Source organism: Hyalella azteca, unplaced genomic scaffold (genome assembly GCF_000764305.2).
Source record: "Hyalella azteca isolate HAZT.00-mixed unplaced genomic scaffold, Hazt_2.0.2 contig1265, whole genome shotgun sequence".
Taxonomy (NCBI): domain Eukaryota; kingdom Metazoa; phylum Arthropoda; class Malacostraca; order Amphipoda; family Hyalellidae; genus Hyalella; species Hyalella azteca.
In genome coordinates, this window is record NW_025931590.1 from 2,160 (window position 1) to 25,019 (window position 22,860).

The 22,860-nt window shown below is 43.2% G+C and overlaps 1 long non-coding RNA gene across 1 annotated transcript; it reads right to left on the reverse strand.

Annotated features, from left to right (window-relative positions):
- Nucleotides 1–8,709: 8,709 nt before the first annotated feature.
- On the reverse strand, nt 8,710–11,990 carry LOC125178368. The gene is made up of 4 exons (XR_007156873.1): nt 11,289–11,990; nt 10,616–10,846; nt 10,001–10,143; nt 8,710–8,832 (listed from the first exon to the last, which is right to left on the reverse strand). It is a non-coding gene; the product is annotated as an uncharacterized LOC125178368 (long non-coding RNA).
- Between the last annotated feature and the right edge of the window lie 10,870 nt (nt 11,991–22,860).

Below are 22,860 nucleotides of genomic sequence, written 5' to 3' on the forward strand. Positions count from 1 at the left end.
GACGCTGACTTCGACTTGAGCACAGAATACATCGATAACGACAACGCACGACAACCTACTTTAAATCTATCTCGCCCACCAACTGACGACGATAGCCGCAGAGACAGGACTCAGCCAACCAAGGCTTCCAGCGACCTCGACCTACGGAAAAGGAAACTAAGCGGCGACCAATTTAAAGACTCCTTCATTCCAATAGCGGGACAAGACAAGCCCATACCCGTAAAACTTTTCAGAAGCAGGAAAGATCCCCGTGAAGTTCCACAGGAACCGAGCGACAACTGGTACACGGACGAGCTACGAAAGCAGGAATACGGACTAAAGATCTCAGTGAGGGACACAGATTCGATGAAAATAGTAGATTTGATGAGACGCGACAAACTCAAGTTCAACCAAGCCACCATCAATCTAATTCCAAATGACTTTTTCAACAGCATGGACCGAATCATTAATTACCATTACAACAACCACATCCAAAAAAACTAAAGCTTTAACCTCTAAACCTCCACTTCAAACATGACTCCACTGCGCACAATAAAAATATTACAACACATCGTCCAAACCTGGAACAAGAAATTCGCGCTGTCCAACATTTACAATAACATCGACCCAGACATCATCCTCCTCAACCTCAACAATCACTCACTCATCAACAACAGGCCTCTGAAGATTTTAAATTATCACACATATACCTGCAACCTAAAAAAAACGAACCTCATGCCATTTAAAAAAAAAAGTCACATTCCGTACAATTTAGATGACAACTTTCATTCTAATATGCTCGTCATTACTAAAGACACCCAATAGAGTCCAGTCACAATAGGAACTGCCTACATACCTCCAAGCATTAGCCACATCAACTGCATCGACTTTCATACTCTCCTTAACTGATCTCACTCGTTTTATCTATTCGCAGACATAACCCCTCAACCGCCGTATGTCACTCTCCGGGAACATGACTTTCAGCTTAAATTATACGTTAACTATTTAAAGTAGCAACCTGAGGACGTTTGTACGCAACAGAGAACATTTTAAAGCTATCGTACGAGGGCAACCAACAGTGCAAGTCATTTGCGCTCACTTGTAAAGTATCATTTTTGGGAAGTAGATGTGTGACAATATGTAGATGTGTGGTTACTCATGTCAGGCGGTAGAGGGTTAAATGCCAGTCACCCATCGCTAGGGAACGCAAATGCCAACCACTCAGGAAAGTAGCTTCACTCCCGAATAGCACAGGGAAAAAATCACCCACCTAGGCCCCTATTTCCCCACTCTCATCACCCATAGAAGCACTAAGTCGCCAGAAAGAGTTCTCCAAAACAATAGGGCCTTCCACAACATTCACCTACAACCCGGACCAATCACCCCTTTCAGATCATATTCCAATCATCGGCACCATCTCCGCCAATCCAATACAGATTCCAATTCGACAACGTAAATCATTCTTCAGAGCCAACTGGACACAATCCAAAGGACCACTCTCGCAACATCCAGTACCCTCGGCCCCCGTGGTCATTGTTGGTGGTTTTGACAGTGCTCTCCTCTCGTGACCCACTTGGAATTAGCAGCCCTCTCACCGTGAGCGCCTGTCACTAGGAACTAGTGACTATTCTTTTTTGCATCATTTTCTACTCTCTTTTTTTTTTGTTCATACGAATGCACCCTATTATATACCTGTGCTTTCGCTCCCTCCTCCCCATGCCCTAATGCCCCCTCCCCCATGGGGCACTTCTGCCTGGAAACCAAAGGGATTGTCCCAGAGGGCGAGAGGCAGTGGCTACCCACCATCCCCATATCATTCCAGACGAGACCTTCACTAACATGGAGAAACACTCAACAACAACCACCGAAAAGACGAAACACTCCACATTCAAACACCCATCACAATGACCCCCCCCCCTCTCTAAAGATAATACAACACAACGTCCGTCACTGGCACAATAACAGATTCGTTCTTGCAAACATTTACAACCACACAGACCAAGGCATAATGCTAATCAACGATCACTTCATCACAGACAATTTAACTCATTTACAATCATTCAGATATTCAATTATAAAGATATTCAATTACAACGTTCATAGCGGCAACAAAGATAACACAATTCACTCTGGTGCTGCAAAGCTTTTGACAGGGTTTGAACCACCGGACTCCAATACAAGATTATCCAACTCAACCTCCACCCTTCCTTCACCAAAATACTCTCAGACTATGTTACAGACAGAACAGCATCCATAAGAAAAAGAAATCATATGTCCCCCAATACAACTCCACACAGGTGTCCCCCAAGGGTCTTGTCTCTCCCCTACACTATACAGCTTCTACACAAATGACCTCCCACCAGCACTACCCAACACAGACTACATAGCTTTTGCAGATGATATAACACAAATGACCTCAGGACATTACCCACCCAACCACGCAGCAATACAAACACAACTTGCCATACAACAGATCAACTTCGAAAACAAATGGCTCATAAGGATAAACATAAATTTAATTAATGAATAAGGAACCACAACGCTTGCCCTCAAGGTACTCATCGTACTCGCAGCATTTCTTAAATGATTAAAATAGAGCCATTCGGAAAATCGGAAATGGACCTTACTCGGCTATGGAATAGAGAAAATGAATACAAATTGAAGGGTAGTAAGCTGGAGTGGCGTAAACTATAAACGATCGAGCAATTATGAAACTTAACGGCAATGAAGAGGCTCTGAGAATACTCGAAAAAAGTTAAAACAGTCTAGCGACTCACATGGCAAACCCCATCATTATAGCAAAAAGAGAAGATCGGATTGAAAAAAGGGAAAAAAGTATAAAAAATAAACCGGCTACCTAGTAGAGCCACAAATAGCTAGAAAAATAATATTCACGCTTCCGTCTCTTGCCTAAATAGGATAGGCCCTCTTCCCGACCTGTTATGAAGATAATCAATAAAATTATTAAATTTTATAAATATTTTTATGCAAATGACATTGCATCCCCCACTTGATACGCACAGAATCGACATAGCTCTCATAGGAGCCCTAAGCTCGAAGCAGTTCTCATACACAAGCGCACATGAGGAGCGGACCTCCCAGTATGCCACTCCTGATGTAAGGTCCAAACGCACAATATTTATAAGACAGCTTGACCGTGATATAGGCAGACGAACCCCGACCGAGATCAAGGACGAAATAACGCGGCTGCAAACTGGATCCACATACACGAAATAGTTAAAATCAAGGATTACACCCATATCATTAAAATAATAACAACCAACTCAACACTAACCCAACGAATCCTTAAAGAATGTCTTGCCATGTTTAACACCCGTATCACCCCCAGCCAGAGTGAGCAAGAAAAATACACCCACATCCTGATATGTTACAAATGCTACAAATTCGAAGACCATCCTACCCACCTATGCACTGCCACCATGCCATCCTGCTCAGAGTGTGCGGCTCATGACCACACCTACACGCAATGCCCCAACATGCTAAAGAAATGTTTGAACTGCGGCCTTGACCACAGAACACTTGCCGCCAACTGCTCCTATAGGAAAAAAATTATTCTAGACAAACAGAAAAACATACAGGACCAAGAATTACAAAAAAAAGCCAAAACACTTACGTCGAAATCGCCAAACATACAAACTGTAATCAAACAAACGAACATACCCCAGCAAAATATCACCCTCACCAACATCATTCAAATCGAACTCACGGCACTCATCCTAGAAGTTCAAATAGCCAGCCTCGCCAGACAGGATCTTTAATCTTCTCTCCAAATCTTTAGAAGCAAATTACTACATTGACGCTACTTTCCCCGACCAAGACTCCAGCAAAGTCTTCAACTTTTCGACAACCACGACAAGAACCAACCACAAGAAGACAACACCGATTTAATAATCAGAAAGGACTTCATAGATGACGACGACCTCAAAAGATCCTCACTAAATCTGACACAACAGAATGCAGAGGGTGAAGACGACCCTAGAGAAACTCTACCTCCATCAATAACAACCCACAATGACAACCGAGACCCTAAAAACGGGAAATCAGCGGCGCAAGCAATCATGAAACAGCACCCGGATGAAAGCTATCATGAAACCGCACCCGGACTCGCAAAACCTATCCAGATCAAACTTTTCAAAAGCGACCAAGGCCCCACCACAATCCCAGCAGCACCTCGTAACATTTGGTTCATCGAGGATAGGAATAGGAAACACAGAGGGACACACACAGCACTAGCCACATTCCGCGAAACACTAGCCATACAGTTAGCACAAAGACACACCACTTACATAGTACTCCGCGATGTTACCAAAGCCTTTGACAAGGTTTGGCACACCGGACTCCAATACAAAATCATCCAACTCAACCTCCACCCCTCCTCTCAGACTATCTTGCAGACAGAACAGCATCCATAAGAATAGGAAATCACATAGGTCCCCCAATACAACTTCACACAGGTGTCCCCCAAGGGCTTGTCTCTCCCCTACACTATACAGCTTCTACACCCTCCCACCTCCCACCACCACTACCCAACACAGACTACATAGCTTTTGCAGATGATATAACACAAATAACCTCAGGACATAACCCACCCAACCACGCAGCAATACAAACAGAACATGCAATACAACATATCAACTTCGAAAACAAATGGCTCATATGGATAAACATAAATTTAAAACAATACCTATCATTATGTGAAACACTTTTCCGACATCTTCATAGACAACACCCACTATCCATACACGAACAAAGGATCAGTTTAGGTTCCAGTTCAGATCAGTTTTAGATTCAGAGAAAAATCAACTTACAACCTATAATTCCGGGTACCCCCAGACTCACGATCCAAACGAACTTTCTTTGTAAGACAACTGGACAGAGACATTGGGAAAAAGACGCCGACTGAAATTAAAGACGAGATCACGAGACTGCAAAACTGGATACAGATTCAGGATGTTATCAAAATCAAGGACTACACCCACGTAATAAAAATAATCACTACTGACACAACAATCGCTCAGCGCATACTCACCGACGGATTCTTCATGTTCAACACCAGAATCACACCAACTCAATGCGAACAGGAGAAATACACACACATCCTCATATGCTATAAATGTTATAAGTTTGAAGACCACCCCACCCATCTATGCACCAGCACCATACCGTCTTGTTCTGAATGCGCATCCCACGACCACATATACACACGATGTAACAGCACATACAAAAAATGCCTCAACTGCCACCAAGAACACAGAACACTTGCCGCCAACTGCCCGTACAGGAAGGAAACCATCATGAACAAAGAAAAAGCAACACGTGACCAAGAAACAAAGAAAACACAACAAACATACGCTGAAATAGCAAAACATGCAATCCAACAGACCAACATCCCTCAACACAGCCTCACTCTCACCAACACGACTCAAATCAAACTAACAGCAATAATCCTAGAAGCACATGTAGCTAGCCATGCGTAAGAGGAAGGTTTTGGTTCAATTCTCCCAAAATAACTGAAAGACAACTATGACATCGACGCTACATTCCTCGACCGTGACTCAGCCAAGATATTTAACTTTTAACCCAACGTAAACGACGTATTGAACTACAACAACAACGAGAATAAAATACACTCAGAAAACGACTTCAATCTGCAGATACGATGACCGCGGTTCTCAGAACCGAATTCATTGACGACGATATGAGACGATTCTCGAACAGAATAACAGACAGAATAAGAAATTTAAAAGAACGACCTTTTACCACCAAAACCCATTACGAATACTTGACCAAAGAAAACGTGAAGTGAGTGACGAACAATACAAAGAATCACCCATCTCTATGCCAGGAAACGACGAACCGATATCAGTCAGACTGTTTAGGAGCGACAAAGACCCCAACCCAGTCCCTGCAGCATCCAATAACATCTGGTACATTGACGAACTACGGCAGAAGGAATACGGACTGAAGCTCTCGGTGAAAGACCTGGACTCCTCCAAAATATTCGATTACCTTAGACGTGACAAACTAAAATTCAACAGACCCACAATCAACATCATACCCCACGACACCTTCTTAACCATGGACAAACACTCAACCGTAACTACCAAAAAAAAACAAACAATACACGTTCAAACCTCCACAATGACCCCGCAATCCTCACTTGAAATACTACAACACAATGTACGACACTGGCGTAACAAAAAATGCACATTAGCAAATATTTATAACAACATCGATCCCGACATCATACTAATCAACGACCACTCCATCACAGACAATAATCCCCCGATGAAGATATTCAACTATAACGTCCACAGCTGCAACAAAGAAAACACAATACACGCTGGCGCTGCCATAGCAATTAAACGCCACATTCCATACAAACTCCACGACAATTTTTATACAGACATGCTAGCCATCACAGTAGACACCCAACAGGGACCCATAACAATAGGAACAACGTACATCCCACCACGCGCAAACTATATCAACTATATAGACTTCCACACTTTACTGAACAGACCCCATCCCGTGTACCTTATGGCCGATTTGAACGCAAAGCACACAACACTAGGAAACCGCGACTCCAACCACATAGGCAGACAACTACACTCATTGATAGCCCAGCGCAAATGCACCCATATATGTTATACATATACAATCATTCTATATCGGCCGGATATTTTCCAGACTCACTCAAACATGACTATGATTTTCCTCCCGAAGCCCAATACCTCACAACACCAAGCGTAGAATCACAGACCGATTTCACTATTAGACATACAAGGAAAGCTATTAGATAAATGCTTAACAATAGACTATACGAACACCTCACATTTAACAACATTCACAGCACTAGACAACACGGTTTCAGGAGACACAGATACTCACACAGCATTAGCAACATTCCATGAAACACTCGCGATACACATATCCTAAAGACATACCATAGACATAGTGTTCCGTGATGTGACCAAGGCCTTCGACAAGGTCTGGCACACCGGACTCCAATACAATCTAATGCAGCTCAACCTCCATCCCTCCTTTACAAAAACACTAGCAAACTACCTCACAAATAGAACAGCGTCGATCAGAATAGGACACCACATAGGTCCTTCCCTACAACTGCACACTGGCGTCCCACAAGGAACCTGCCTTTCACCCACCCTATAAAGCATCTACACCAACCAACTTCCACCACCACTTCCCTTATGACCTTATGATGAGTTTGAGACTTCCGAGTCCCCGGTCACGCTGATGCGCAGCCTTCGTCGTCCCCCGTCTCCGAGTCGTCGCTAGGCAGGTCACCCCGCCCTTGGGTCCCGGATGTAACGTTGGACGTGTTCCGTCTATTTGCCCTCCTTTGGGCCAGCTGATGCAAGATGCTGTTGCTTGTCACTTGCTGAGGGTAGTTTCCCATTACTGGACAATCCGGGATCTTTCTCAACCAATTGTCCAGTCGTCTCTTGAATGTTGCAAGGGTGAACTCCCCTCCTCTCAGTACTTTTGGCAACGCATTAAAGAGCCTCGGTCTTGCAACGGAGTGATACCTCACGAAGAGTCTGTACTCTGGCCGCGGCTCGGTTATTAAATGGGGGAACCTCGCGCAGTCTCCCTCTCCTTTCGTTGTAACGTGTCACTATTCTGGAGGTTTCACTCTAAAAGTTGGGAGCCAGTCCGGTTATCTTCCAAGTGTACAGTATGATATACCTTTCTCTTCTCCTCTCTAGTCCCAGGTGTTTCAATCTTCCCCAGTAGTCCAGCTCCAGTTCTCTAATACCGCTGATCTTGGACGTGAAGGTCCGCTGGACTGACTCGTTTCCGCACCGCACCCGCCTCGAGTGGCGCTAAAAGTTGGCAGCAATACTCAAGATTGGGGAGCACGAGGGCTCTGAAGAGTGTAATCATTGGTGATGCTTCTCTCGTTCGAAATGTCCGCCATATCCACCCCATCCGTTGCCGGCTGCGCGCGACTATTTCCTCGATATGGGCATCGAACGAGGCTTCAGTACTCATCAACACTCCGAGATCTCGAACTAGTTGCTTCTCCTCAATTTCTATGCCATCTGATCCCAAGTAGCGATGTGGCATCCCGATCTCTGTGCGGACTCTGTATCTCATTACTTCGATCTGGTGCCGTTGAACTGCATATTGTTCACTAGGACACAATCGTAGATTGTCGACAAGTCATCTTGTAGCCTCTCGCTGTCTAATTCATCTGTGATCTTCATCAGCACTCTTGTATGGTCCGCAAATGACGATATAGCTGCGTGGGTAAGCTCCGAGTCTATTTCAGCTATGTGAATGAGGAAGAGTATCGGTCCCAACACTGAGCCCTGCGGAACTCCGCTTTTCACCTTCGCTTCTCTCGATTTCGAGTTTCCAATGCGACAGCTTGTACTCTTTTTGTAAGGAAGTTGTGGATACACCCAAACAGGTTTCCTCCTACCCCCAACAGTCTCAGCTTTCTGAAGAGCACCCCATGGTCAACTTTGTCAAAGGCTTTAGCAAAGTCTAGGTATATCACGTCCACGCCAGCTCCCTCTTCCAGCTGGACCACTAGACGGTGATGGTGCTCCAGTAACTGCGACAAACAAGAACGATTACGCCGGAAACCATGTTGTCCGTTATTATACAGGTCAGCTTCTTTCATATACCGGACAAGCCTCCTGGCCACTACCTTCTCAAAAACCTTGATCACATGTGAGGTCAAGGTCACAGGTCTGTAATTTTGGGGTCTGGCCCTCGGACCTCCATCCACCACCAGAACTATCCTCCACACTATCCACCAACAGTCCACTGCCAGGTCCTCTATCACCATGCCCTCGCAGTCTGAAAAGAATCAAATTAATGAATTTGCATAGAAATCTGGAAGCGTTAATTTATATAATAATGATACATTCTTTCAGCCCCAGTGAAATGCAGCATTAAAAAGAATACTGATATTTCGAAAGACAAGATTAGGTGTTATGTAGGGCTACAATCAAGAGGAACAAAAGATATCAAAATTTCGAACTAATTAAATGGGCAGTTTGAATTGATTGAAAAGGCATCTACCTCCTGACAACATTTATTACACTTCTCTATAGAGTAATGAAGCTAAAAAGAATCTTTGTAATCATGTTTACAAAAAGTTTATTATAAAATTTAATGTTTTTTCTGACAAGATTTTGCATCAGAATATTCAGAATTGTGATGAGGCATTATTTATACAATTGAGAACAGTAGCAGTCTACGTTATACGTATATAGGGAAATAGCGAGTGATGTGATCCCGACATTCTATTATTATGCCAGTATATTGCAACTGCAGCTCTTTAGTTGGCTACAATACAGAAAATAGTGTGCCGATATCGTGCTGCAGTATAGCTGTATTTGCCAATGTTTACTTCACTCAAAAACACTCGTCCTCTCTCATATACGTATGTATATACCTTCACATTCAGCGCCTCTTCACTCAAATAAATCGTAGCTTCCATCTTAGCTACTGATTCACTACAATAAATTAGCTCATAGTGTGAATTTTTATAAGCAACTTCAAGCAGTAATGCAGTGTCAAATGTATCACATGAGTATTACAAGACCTCTGCACCAATTTCGGGTGAGAACAAGATCTCAGAAGCTGGTTTATTCTGAGTATATTCACAAATCACATTCGACAGTGTCAACGAGCATGAATGAGTGTAGCAACACTCATAAGGATAATTATGCTTGTTTCAAAATATTTCACAAGCTGCTTAATTTGATCAGGACCATTTTCCCTGTAGTTCAGGATTAAAAAAGAAATTTTAATACATGTCACACTGCAAAAGCAAGATCAGAATAAAATCCTCTGGAGTTCTCATTTAATCTGGAAATCGTTACCCTTGCACTATTAACCTCATTTTCTTTAAGAAGAATTATTTCACATATTTTGTATCAGGATGTATTATATTTTATAACAAACTACTTATGTAAATAAGCAAAAATTTCCAACAGCCTTCAGGTAATATTAAACTTACCCATTGGTCCCATAAGTTCTAAACAGCGCTCTACGTCTCAGAGGCTGGCAAGGCGAACACCAATACTGCATGGCGCACGCTTCCCAATGTTACTGTGTGCCAGGATATGGTCGGGAGTGCCATACAGGTCCATCAGATGGTCTCTGTAACCAGAGATAAAGACAGAATTAATGAATGCCACCAGTCGAAAATTATAACAGAATTAATATAACAGAATTAATTAACCAACCAATAGCTCAAGTGGCAGTAGTTCAGGTAAAAAGACTGCAAGGGGACGTTCCTCAGAACCTGAGATTGAAATTTGTTTCAAGTCAAAGAGAATGAAACTTACTCTCGAGGACACGGATATTCTTTCATTTTACACTTAGCGATAAACTGAAATTTTCCGTCAACGTTTTCGCGATAAATTGTGAAGTTTTCCGTCAACGTTTTCGCGATTAATTGTGAAGTTTTCTGTCAATGTTTCCCAAAGATGTTTCCCCTCAGCGTATTATATTATATATACTCAATGTTTCCCCTATTAATAAAATTAATTTTATTAATACAGAAGTTAATTTCGATTTCAAACATTAAAGTATTATTAGCCTGGCAAAAAGTATGAAGAAATTCATTTACCCAAATTCTGTGATGATAGTCCCTATATCTTCATCCATCGGGCTATGTGACATTCTCCAGGAGGCCATGGGCATAAAGTCCTGAGATGTTTCTTGTGTGTGTTGACATCACCAGGACGTGACTTGGCATCCTCTTGTGCAACAAGCTTGCAGTAGCTTGCTCTTCACAAGCATGGTCAGTGGCGGTCCACAATTTCCCATTCGGCATGAGCTCAAGCTGAGTGTTGTGTATCTGTCAATAGTTTACACGTGAAGGATATTCATCTGTCAAGTTCCCTTTCATTGAGTAAATATAATAATAAACCAAATGTGTTTTCTGTGCAAAACCATATGAAAATTCTGATATTTTCAAGTCTAGAGTAATTTCATTATTACATATATTTTACGTATTAACTGGCTCATGACCAGTTATTTGGCTAAGATACATAAGATATCATGATTTTCAATACCACATACTTGTCAGAAATAAGCTTCATTGATAATTTGTTTCTTCTGGACTGAATACTACAAAGTTTTGAGTATGATCAGTATTGCAGATTAACCCTTTTTCTAGATCTCAGTATTTCTCTGGCAAGAAGCTCGATTGCTAAACTTAGAAGCAAAAGTTTCTGATTTATCATAGCGATTATCTAATTCAATCAGATATTGGATCCAATCCAAAGTAATTCACTCACCTCTAGCAAAATACAAGTCAGGTTTGCATAATCCAGCAGCCTTTTGATTTCAGGTAACATAGGTATTTCCTGAAGGTTATGATTCCAGACGAAGTAGAATTTCCTCGCATTTTACATTTTTTTGCCAGCACAGAAGCCAAGTTGTCCCAAGCCTTGAGATCTTCACTGGTTGACATTATTTGATCATGAAGAGAAGCATCCCATCTCGCCACAGTAGTCCTCAGATCCATGATATCATTCATCAAATCCAAAGTACCACTAGAAACCTGAAAATTTTTCTTCTGTCACTGAAATTTTTCTATCATTAAGGACCTTATTTTGGCCTTTGAGTCCACATCACCGCTCTGGAGCAGGGCATCCAATCCATAAATGCTTACACACAGTTTACACAGTTACAGTTTACACACAGGTAATCCAGATGCCTCTTGTGCTGAGAGAAGAGATGCTCTGACTCTGGTGGTTGTTTCCCTTTACATGCCTTGTTCTTCAATAGAATCAATACGTAGTTAACCAACAATACATTAGCAGGCTTGTCAATTTTCTTCCTGCATTTAGGACAGCTCTTTGTTCCAGTAACTTTAATTAAGCAAGCTTGTAATGCAAACACACATGCAAACTTAACACACAAAAATTATGGAGGCCATTTAAAATAAGGGGGTAATAATTTTGTTATTAGAATTAATAATATTCAATTAAACTATACTGTTAAACAAACCCATACCTGTAAAACTATTCAGAAGCAGAAAAGATGCCTGTGAAGTTCCACTGGAACCGAGCAATAACTGGTACACGGACGAGCTACGGAAGAAGGAATACGGACTAAAGAACTCAGTGAGGGACATAGAGTCGATGAAAATAGTAGATTTCATGAGACGCTACAAACTCAAGTTCAACCAAGCCACCATCAAACAATTCCAAATGACTTTTTTAACAGCATGGACCGAATCACTACCATTACAACAACCACATCCAAAAAAAACTAAAGCTTTAACCTCTAAACCTCCACTCCAAACATGACTCCACTGCGCACGCTAAAAATATTATAACACAACGTCCAAACCTGGAACAACAAGAAATTCGCGCTGTCCAACATTTACAATAACATCGACCCAGACATCATCCTCCTCAACGATCCTCCTCAAGATTATTAATTACCACACATATACCTGCAAAAAAGAAAACGAACCTCATGCCTTGCTACCATTGCAAAAAAGTCACATTCCATTCGGGCTTTTGCATTCCATACCATATAATTCCATTCACATTCGGGCTGGTGTTGTGCTGCAAAGCTTTTGACAGGGTTTGATACACCGGACTCCAATACATACAAGATCATCCAACTCAACCTCCACCCGTCCTTCACCAAAACACTATCAGACTACCTTACAGACAGAACAGCATCCATCAGAATAGGAAATCAATAGGTCCCCACTACAACTTCACACAGGTGTCCCCCAAGGGGCTCGTCTCTCCCCTACACTATACAGCTTCTACACACACGACCTCCCACCACCACTACCCAACACAGACTACATAGCCTTTGCAGATGATATAACACAAATAACCGCAGGACATTACCCACCCAACCACGCCGCAATACAAACACAACATGCCATACAACATATCAACTTCGAAAAAAAGTGGCTCATAAGGATAAACATAAATTTAAAACCATACCTATCATTATGTGAAACACTTTTCCGACATCTTCATAGACAGCACCCACTATCCATACATGAACAAAGGATCAGTTTTAGGCTTAGATTTTACTACACACGGCTTCAGCTCCCAAGTAGTGATATGGGAAGCAACGGCCCTCACCAATCTACACAAAATACACAGATTTTACCACCTCCCACCCAACATAAAACGCACTTTATACCTTTCATTTGTGAGATCATCTCGTATCTTCCCCACGATACCATATTACATACCCAATCGAAATCGTCCATATCCAAACTGCAGACAGTACAAAGCCCTCCGATTCATCACAGACACGCACTGATCCGACTTCATATCCTCCCAAACACTACATGAACAATGCGACATTCCAACAATAAACACAGTCCTCCACCATCAAGCACGCAAAACCTGGTCCACCGTTAAGACATATGATCCCCAACTCATCAATCAGCTCACATTCCCTCCAAATTCCCTCCTAAAAGCTCCAAATTACATGCAGCTAGGTCCCCCACCTCCGTACAAATAACTACACATCGGACCATGCTGCGCCCGGACGGAGTTGTTCTAATCACGTTTGGGTGTAGCCCAAAACACACATCGTCAAAGACACCATCACACTGACGGACTGACGGGACTCACCGAGAGTGACGTACAGTAAAGACGTGACCGAAAAACCTAGGGCGGAACCAACCAATCAACCCTCTACCTCCCTCCGAGTCTCGAAAAACTCCCTTCATCTTCATCATCAGTCATTATTAGCATCATCACTTTTATTCATCGTGTTCATTAGAAAATATAAAAAAGTGAGAACGCATGTAAATATGTAAATAAAGAACCACCACCCTCCAATCACCTACCTTCTTAAACCGTCCAAAGCCCCGACGGGTTTCCAACGCCTTCCCCATCCCCTAACAACCCCAATCACCTTTAACCCACCAAATCATGCGCAAAGCGCCTTTTCATCTCCTACTGTCTTTTCCATTTCTCCCTCCTCTTTCTGGCGACTCTGCGCCACCTCTTGTTTGCTTCCGCTCTTTCCTAGTGGCACCGCAACAACGATGATATATATTCAGTTTCTCCGAGGAATAGAACGCAAGTAGAAGGATAAACCCTTACCAAACAAAATGGAAGAGGAAGATGTTTTCAGACTTCTATCAAATGATATAGAATCACTGCAATCGGATATGGTTCCTTCGGGTCAAATTTGTAAGGACGATACGGCTACACACCATGGCTCATGGGTCAAATCTCGTCTTGGAGTTGAAATCACAATACTGAGAGCTATCGTTGTTAACAAACTGGTCGGCAAGAACTAAAAGTGCCCTGGTGGATGACCGCCCTATCACTCAGACCTTAATGAATACGGAACCACAACGCTTACCCTCAAGGTACTCATCGTACTCGCAGCCTTTCTTAAATGATTGGAATAGAGCCATTCGGAAAATCTGAAATGGACCTTACTCGGCTGTGGAATAGAGAAATGGAGTACCATTTGAACGGTAGTAAGCTGGAGTGGCGTAAACTATAAACGATCGAGCAATTATGAAACTTAACGGCAATGAAGCGGCTCTGAGAATACTTGAAAAAAGTTAAAACAGTCTAACGACTATCCTGGCAAACCCCATCATTAGAGCAAAAAGAGAAGATCAGATTGAAAAAAGTGAAAATAAGTATAAAAAACAAACGGGCTACCTAGTGGAGCCTAAAACAAACGGGCTACCTAAAATTATATTCATGATTCCGTATCTAGCCTAAATAGGAGAGGCCTTCTTCCAGACCTGTGATATGAATATGATCAATAAAATAATAAAATTGTATAAATATTTCTATGCAAATGAATATAGCGAAACTAAGAACAGCATTGGTATTCCACGCTTGTCATGCACAATAGGAATTAAAAAAAACAACAGCAGAATGAAGGCAAATTCAATTTTAGCACTTGATACGCACAGAATCGTCATAGCTCTCATAGTAGCCCTAAGCTCGAAGCAGTTCTCATACACGAGCGCACATGAGCAGCGGACCTCCCAGTATGCCACTCCTAGGCCCCTCGTGGCAACTAGTGTGGTAATCACCTTGTGCTCTCCTGAAGCCTCAGACCAGCAGCCTTACCTTGGACTAGCAGCCTTCGTGTCGTGAGTGTCGCTAGGAATTAGTGACTCTACTTTTTTGCCTCTGTTTCTACCATTCTTTTGTATATACGACTGCAGTCCCATCATACCTGTGTTTTCGCTCCCCCCTCCCCATCCCCCCTCATGCCCCTTCCCCCAAGGGGACACTTCTGACTCGAACCCGACGGGCTTGCCCCAGAGGGCGAGAGGCAGTGGCCATTCACCATCATCATCACGACCTTGATTTCCATCTGTATCATCACGTCACCTTCCCTCATCTTCATCCTCATCCAACCAACCATCAAACCCATCAAAACGCTCGAGACCACAGACTTACCGCGTTCAACTGAAAAAATCGACCCAAGAATCCCGACGGACCGACCCAAAATATTCCAGACAACCTTCAAGGAACTCGACGCTCCCCTGATCCGACTCACCGACACCGAAACCGGTTTTTATGCCGTGACTGACGTCGCTACAGCGATCGACAAACTGACCTCCGAAAAAGCGACTAAACTGTTCAACAAAATTAATCTGACACCACTCATTCCACCCGACTTATGTGCGAAAAGGACAATCTTTGTTAGACAACTGGACAAAGACGTAGGTAGCCACAGTCCCGCCGAAATCAAACAAGAGATCTTAACCCAGCAGAACTGGCTACACATTCAAGACGTCATCAAAATAAAACACTACACACACGTCATCAAAATAATTACCACAGACACCACGATAGCACAACGGATTCTCACCCACGGATTTCACATGTACAATGCCAAAATCACCCAATCACAATGTGAATAGGAACATTACACATGCCTCCTCATCTGTTACAAAATTGAAGATCACCCAACCCACCAATGCACCTCAACTACACCATCATGCTCAGAATGCGCTGCCAAGAACCACACATACACACAATGCACAAACACATACAAAAAATGTCGCAATTGCCACAATGATCACCGAACACTAGCAGCAAACTGTCCCTACCGCAAACAGAAAATCCAACACAAACAGCAAATACAGACCGAGACGATTAAGACAAAGACCAATCAAACCTACGAGGACATCGCCAAACAAGCAATACAGCAAACAAACATCCCCCAACACAGCCTGACATTGACGGACAAGACTCAACTGAAACTAACAGCCATAATACTGGAAGCCCACATTGCCAGCCTCTCCCGCCAGGAGGGGTTCGGTAGCATCCTATCCAAATCCCTGAAAGTCAACTACGACATAGACGCGACGTTTCCCGACAGGGACTCAGAAAAAATTTTCAACTTCTTTTATAATAAACCAGAGACCAAGACCCCTGACACTGACTTCACCCCTGAGACCGAATTCATCGACGATGACGACCTTAGACGCTCATCACTCAACCCAACTCATCACTCAACAACCAAAAGACGACGACAATCGGAAAATTTACCCTCCACCTCAGAAATCCAAAACCCATTAAGAAGACCGTGACCCTAGGAAAAGAAAAAGCATCGACGAACAGTATAAAGAATCGTTCATCACAGGACCCAGACTCGACGATCCAATCCCCATTAAACTTTTTAGGAGCTCCAGAGACGTAGTAGAAATTCCCACGGACCCATCTATTCATTGGTTTGCGGACGAATTTAGAAAGAAAGATTACGGACTGAAGCTCTCGGTGAAAGACGCAGACTCTTCGAAAGTAATCGACTACCTGAAACGTGACAAACTAAAGATACACCAACCACTAATAAATATCATTCCCCACGACATTTTCGCCAACATGGACAAACATTCGACAACAACCACCAAAAAGACAAAGCACTCCACATCCAAACACCCATCACAATGACCCCCGCCCTGTTTAAAGATAATACAACACAACGTCCGTCACTGGCACAATAACAGATTCATTCTTGCAAACATTTACAACCATGTAGACCCAGACATAATACTAATCAATGATCATTCCATTATAGACAACAACACTCCACTCAAAATATTCAATTACAAAGTACATAGCTGCAACAAAGACAACACAATTCACTCCGGTGCTGCCATAGCAATAAAACGCCATATCCCATACAAACTACACGATAACTTCCATGCAGACATGCTTGCAATCACAATAGACACCCAACAAGGACCCATCACAATAGCAACCACCTATATCCCGCCTCGCATAGACTACATCAACTACATTGACTTCCACACACTTTTGAATAGGCCCCACATCATTAAAATAATAACAACCGACACAACAATAGCCCAACGAATCCTTAAAGAAGGTCTCGCAATGTTCAACACCTGTATCACCCCCAGCCAGTGTGAGCAAGAAAAATACACCCACATCCTGATATGTTACAAATGTTACAAATTCGAGGATCATCCTACCCACCTATGCACTGCCACCATGCCATCCTGCTCAGAGTGTGCGGCTCATGACCACACCTATACGCAATGCACCAACCTGCAAAAGAAATGTCTGAACTGCGGCCTTGACCACAGAACACTTGCCGCCAACTGCACCTATACGAAAAAAATAATTCTAGACAAGCAGAAAAACGTACAGGACCAAGAATTACAAAAGAGCCAAAACATTTACGTCGAAATCACCCAACATATAAACTGTAATCAAACAAACGAACATACCCCAGCAAAACATCACCCTCACCAACATCATTCAAATCAAACTTACGGCACTCATCCTAGAAGCTCACATAGCCAGCCTCGCCAGACAGGAGGGGTTCGGCTCAATTCTCTCCAAATCTTTAGAAGCAAATTACTACATTGACGCTACTTTCCCCGACCAAGACTCCAGCAAGTCTTCAACTTTTCGACAACCACGACAAGAACCAACCACAAGAAGACAACGCCGATTTAATAATCAGAAAGTACTTCATAGATGACGACGATCTCAAAAGATCCTTACTAAATCTGACACAACAGAATACAGAGGGTGAAGACGACTCTAGAGAAACTCTACCTCCATCAACAACAACCCACAATGACAACCGAGACCCTAAAAACGGAAAATCAGCGGCAAAAGCTATCATGAATCCGCACCCGGATGAAAGCTATCATCTCCGCACCCGGACTCGCAAAACCTATTCAGATCAAACTTTTCAAAAGCGACCAAGGCCCCACCACAATCCCAGCAGCACCTCGAGTAACATTTGGTTCATCGAGGATAGGAATAGGAAACACAGAGGGACACACTACACTATACAGCTTCTACACACACGACCTCCCACCACCACTACCCAACACAGACTACATAGCCTTTGCAGATGATATAACACAAATAACCTCAGGACATTACCCACCCAACCACGCAGCAATACAAACACAACATGCCATACAACATATCAACTTCGAAAACAAATGGCTCATAAGGATAAACATAAATTTAAAACCATACCTATCATTAAGTGAAACACTTTTCCGACATTTTCATAGACAACACCCACTATCCATACACGAACAAAGGATCAGTTTTAGGTTTCAGTTCAGATCAGTTTTAGATTCAGAAAAATCAACTTACAACCTATAATACCCCCAGACTTACGATCCAAACTAACCATATTTGTTAGACAACTGGACAGGGACTTTGGAAAAAAGATACCGACCGAAATCAAAGACGAGATTACGAGACTTCAAAACTGGATACAGATTCAGGACGTCATCAAAATCAAGGACTACACCCATGCAATAAAAAATAATCACAACTGACACCATAATCGCACAGCGCATACTCACCGACGGATTCTCCATGTTCAACACCAGAATCACACCAACTCAATGCGAACAGGAGAAATACACACACATCCTCATATGCTCAATACACACAAGTTTGAAGACCACCCCACCCATCTATGCACCAGCACCATACCGTCCTGTTCTGAATGCTCATCCCACGACCACATATACACACGATGTAACAGCATCTGCAAAAAATGCCTCAACTGCCACCAAGAACATAGAACACTTGCCGCCAACTGCCCGTACAGGAAAGAAATTATCATGAACAAAGAAAAAGCAAAACAGGGCCAAGAAATAATAAAAGCGCAATAAACATACGCTGAAATAACTAAGTATGCAATCAACAGACCAATGTCCCTCAACACAGCCTCACTCTCACCAACACGACGCAAATCAAACTAACAGCAATAATCCTAGAAGCACATGTAGCTAGCCATGCGTAAGAGGAAGGTTTCGGATCTATTCTCTCAAAATAACTGAAAGCCAACTATGACATCGACGCAACATTCCCCGACCGTGACTCAGCCAAGATACTTAACTTTTTCTACAACCACGACGAGAATAAAATACACTCAGAAAACGACTTCAATCTGCAGATACGATGACCGCGTTTCTCAGAACCGAATTCATTGATGACGACGACACGAGACGATCCTCGAACAGAAAGGCAGACAGAATAATAAATTCCAAAGAACGACCTTTTACCACCAAAACCCATTACGAATACTTCGACCAAATAAAACGTAAAGTGAGTGACGAACAATACAAAGAATCACCCATCTCTATATCCGGACACGACGAACCAACACCAGTCAGACTGTTTAGGAGCGACAAAGACCCCAACCCAGTCCCTGCAGCACCTAATAACATCTGGTACATTGACGAACTACGGTACGGAAGAAAGAATACGGACTGAAGCTCTCGGTGAAAGACCTGGACTCCTCCAAAATATTCGACGAAATGAGACGCAACAAACTAAAATTCAATAGACACACAATTTAGCATCATCCCTCTCGACACCTTCTTAACCATGGACAGGCACTCAACCATAACCACAAAAAAAAAACAATCCACGTTTACACCTCCACAATGACCCCGCATTCCTCACTTAAAATACTACAACACAATGTCCGACAGTGGCGCAACAAAAAATTTACCTGAGCAAACATTTATAACAGCGATCCAGACATCATACTAATCAACAACCACTCTATCACAGACCACAACACCCCGATTAATTTATTCAACTATAGTGTCCATAGCTCTAACAAAGAAAACACAATACACGCTGGCGCTGCCATAGCAATTAAACGTCACATTCCTTATAAACTTCACGATAATTTTTATACAGACATGCTAGCCATCACAGTAGACACCCAACAAGGACCCATCACATTAGGAACAACGTACATCCCACCACGCGCAAACTACATTAACTATATCGACTTCCACACTTTACTGAACAGACCCCATCCCGTGTACCTAATGGCCGATTTGAACGCAAAGCACACAACACTAGGAAACCGCGACTCCAACCACATAGGCAGACAACTACACTCATTGATAGCCCAGCGAAAATGCACCCATATCGGCCCCTACTTTCCCACCACCATAACTCACAACAGCACCACAACACCAGACAGAGTCTTACACAACAATAAAGCATTCCATAACATACACCTGAAGCCTGGACCCATCACACCGTCCGATCACATTCCCGTAATAGCCACCATATCAGCAAATCCCATTCAAATACCGATTCGTCCTCGCAGATCATACTTTAGAGCAAACTGGACCTTATACAAGCAAACTCTATCACAACACGCAGTTCCCACACAGCCTGACCCGACACTAGAAGAAATAGATACACACTTAAAAAACTGGACAAAACACGTACAAGACGCCACCAAAACTTCAATTCCGACCATAACACATCGAATAATTCCCGGTATTAAACCAACTCACGAAACACTCCTTATACAAACACAATACCAATCCACTCTTCAGTACATTCGCACACACGGCTCGTCACTAGCACTTAACCGACAACTCATATCCCTAAGAGAACAGCTACAAACTACATACAGACTCCTCCAAACACAGACATGGCAAGACCTCAACTCTTCAGAAACACAAACAGACCCCAAGAAATTCTGGTCCTCCCTATAGCGCATGCTGGGTTCCAACACAAAACAAGCTGTCACCTACCTTAAACATGATAATATACAACATGACAACAGAACAAAAAGAACCCATATTCCGTAAACACTGGCAGGACATATTCGCTCAGGACGACATACACAATAAAGTTTTCGCCATTGAACACATCCGCACCGTACAAAACCACCTAAACAACAATATACGCCTCATCCATTCATATAATCGCGGAAACTTAACCCGACTCCACCCAGTGGATTTCCCACCCATAACTATCAAAGAATTACAGCGCACTCTGAAAACATTCCAACAGAAAGCACCAGGCCCCACTAGTATCACTACCCTTCAGCTCAAGCATCTCCCCAAAAACATGATACACTACCTGTTATACATATACAACCATTCCATATCGGCCGGATATTTCGCGACTCACTCAAACGTGACAGTGATTTTCCTCCCGAAGCCCAATACCTCACAACACCAAGTGCAGAATTACAGACCGATTTCACTATTAGACATACAAGGAAAGCTATTAAATAAATGCTTAACAATAGAGTATACGAACACCTCACATTTAACAACATTCACAGCACTAGACAACACGGTTTCAGGAGACACAGAGGGACTCACACGGCGTTAGCAACATTCCATGAAACACTCGCCATACATCTATCCCTAAGACATACCATGGACATAGTGCTCCGTGATGTGACCAAGGCCTTCGACAAGATCTGGCACACCGGACTCCAAAATAAACCAATGCATCTCAACTTCCATCCCTCCTTTACAAAAACACTAGCAAACTACCTCACAAATAGAACAGCTTCGATCAGGATGGGATACCACATAGGTCCTCCCCTACAACTGCACACTGACGTCCCACAAGGAGCCTGCCATTCACCCACCTTATATAGCTTCTTCACCCACGACCTTCCACCACCACTTCCCTTATGACCTTATGATGAGTTTGAAACTTCCGAGTCCCCGGTCACGCTGATGCGCCGCCTTCGTCGTCCTCCGTCTCCGAGTCGTCGCTAGGCAGGTCACCCCGCCCTGGGGTCCCGGATGTAACGTTGGACGTGTTCTATATATTTGCCCTCCTTTGGGCCAGCTGATGCAGTATGCTGTTGCTTGTCACTTGCTGAGGGTAGCTTCCCATAACTGGGCAATCCGGGATCTTTCTCAACCAATTGTCCAGTCGTCTCTTGAATGTTGCAGGGGCGAAATCCCTCCTCTCAGCACTTTTGGCAAGGCATTAAAGAGCCTCGGTCCTGCAACGGACAGTGATCCCTCACGAAGAGTCTGTACTCTGGCCGCGGCTCGGTTATTAAATGGAGGAATCCTGCACAGTCTCCCTTTCCTTTCGTTGTAATAGGTCACTATTTTGGATGTCTCACTCTCAAGGTTGGGAGCCAGTCCGGTTATCATCTTCCAAGTGTACAGTATGATATACCTTACTCTATTCCTCTCTAGTCCCAGGTGCTTCAATCTTCCCCAGTAGTTCAGGTTCAGCTCCCTCATGCCGCTGATCCTGGACGTGAAGGTCCGCTGCACTGCACCCAGTTTCCGCACCGCACCCGCCTTTAGTGTCGCCCAAAGTTGGCAGCAATACTCAAGATTGGAGAGCACGAGGGCTCTGAAGAGTGTAATCATTGGTGCTGCTTCTCTCGTTCTAAATGTCCGCTTGATCCACCCCATCCGTAGTCGGCTTTGCGCGACTATTTCCTCGATATGGACATCAAACGTGGCTTCAGTACTCATCAACACTCCGAGATCTCGAACTAGTTGCTTCTCCTCAATTTCTGTGCCATCTGATGCCAAGTAGCGATGTGGCATCCCGATCTGTGTGCGGACTCTGTATCTCATTACTTCGA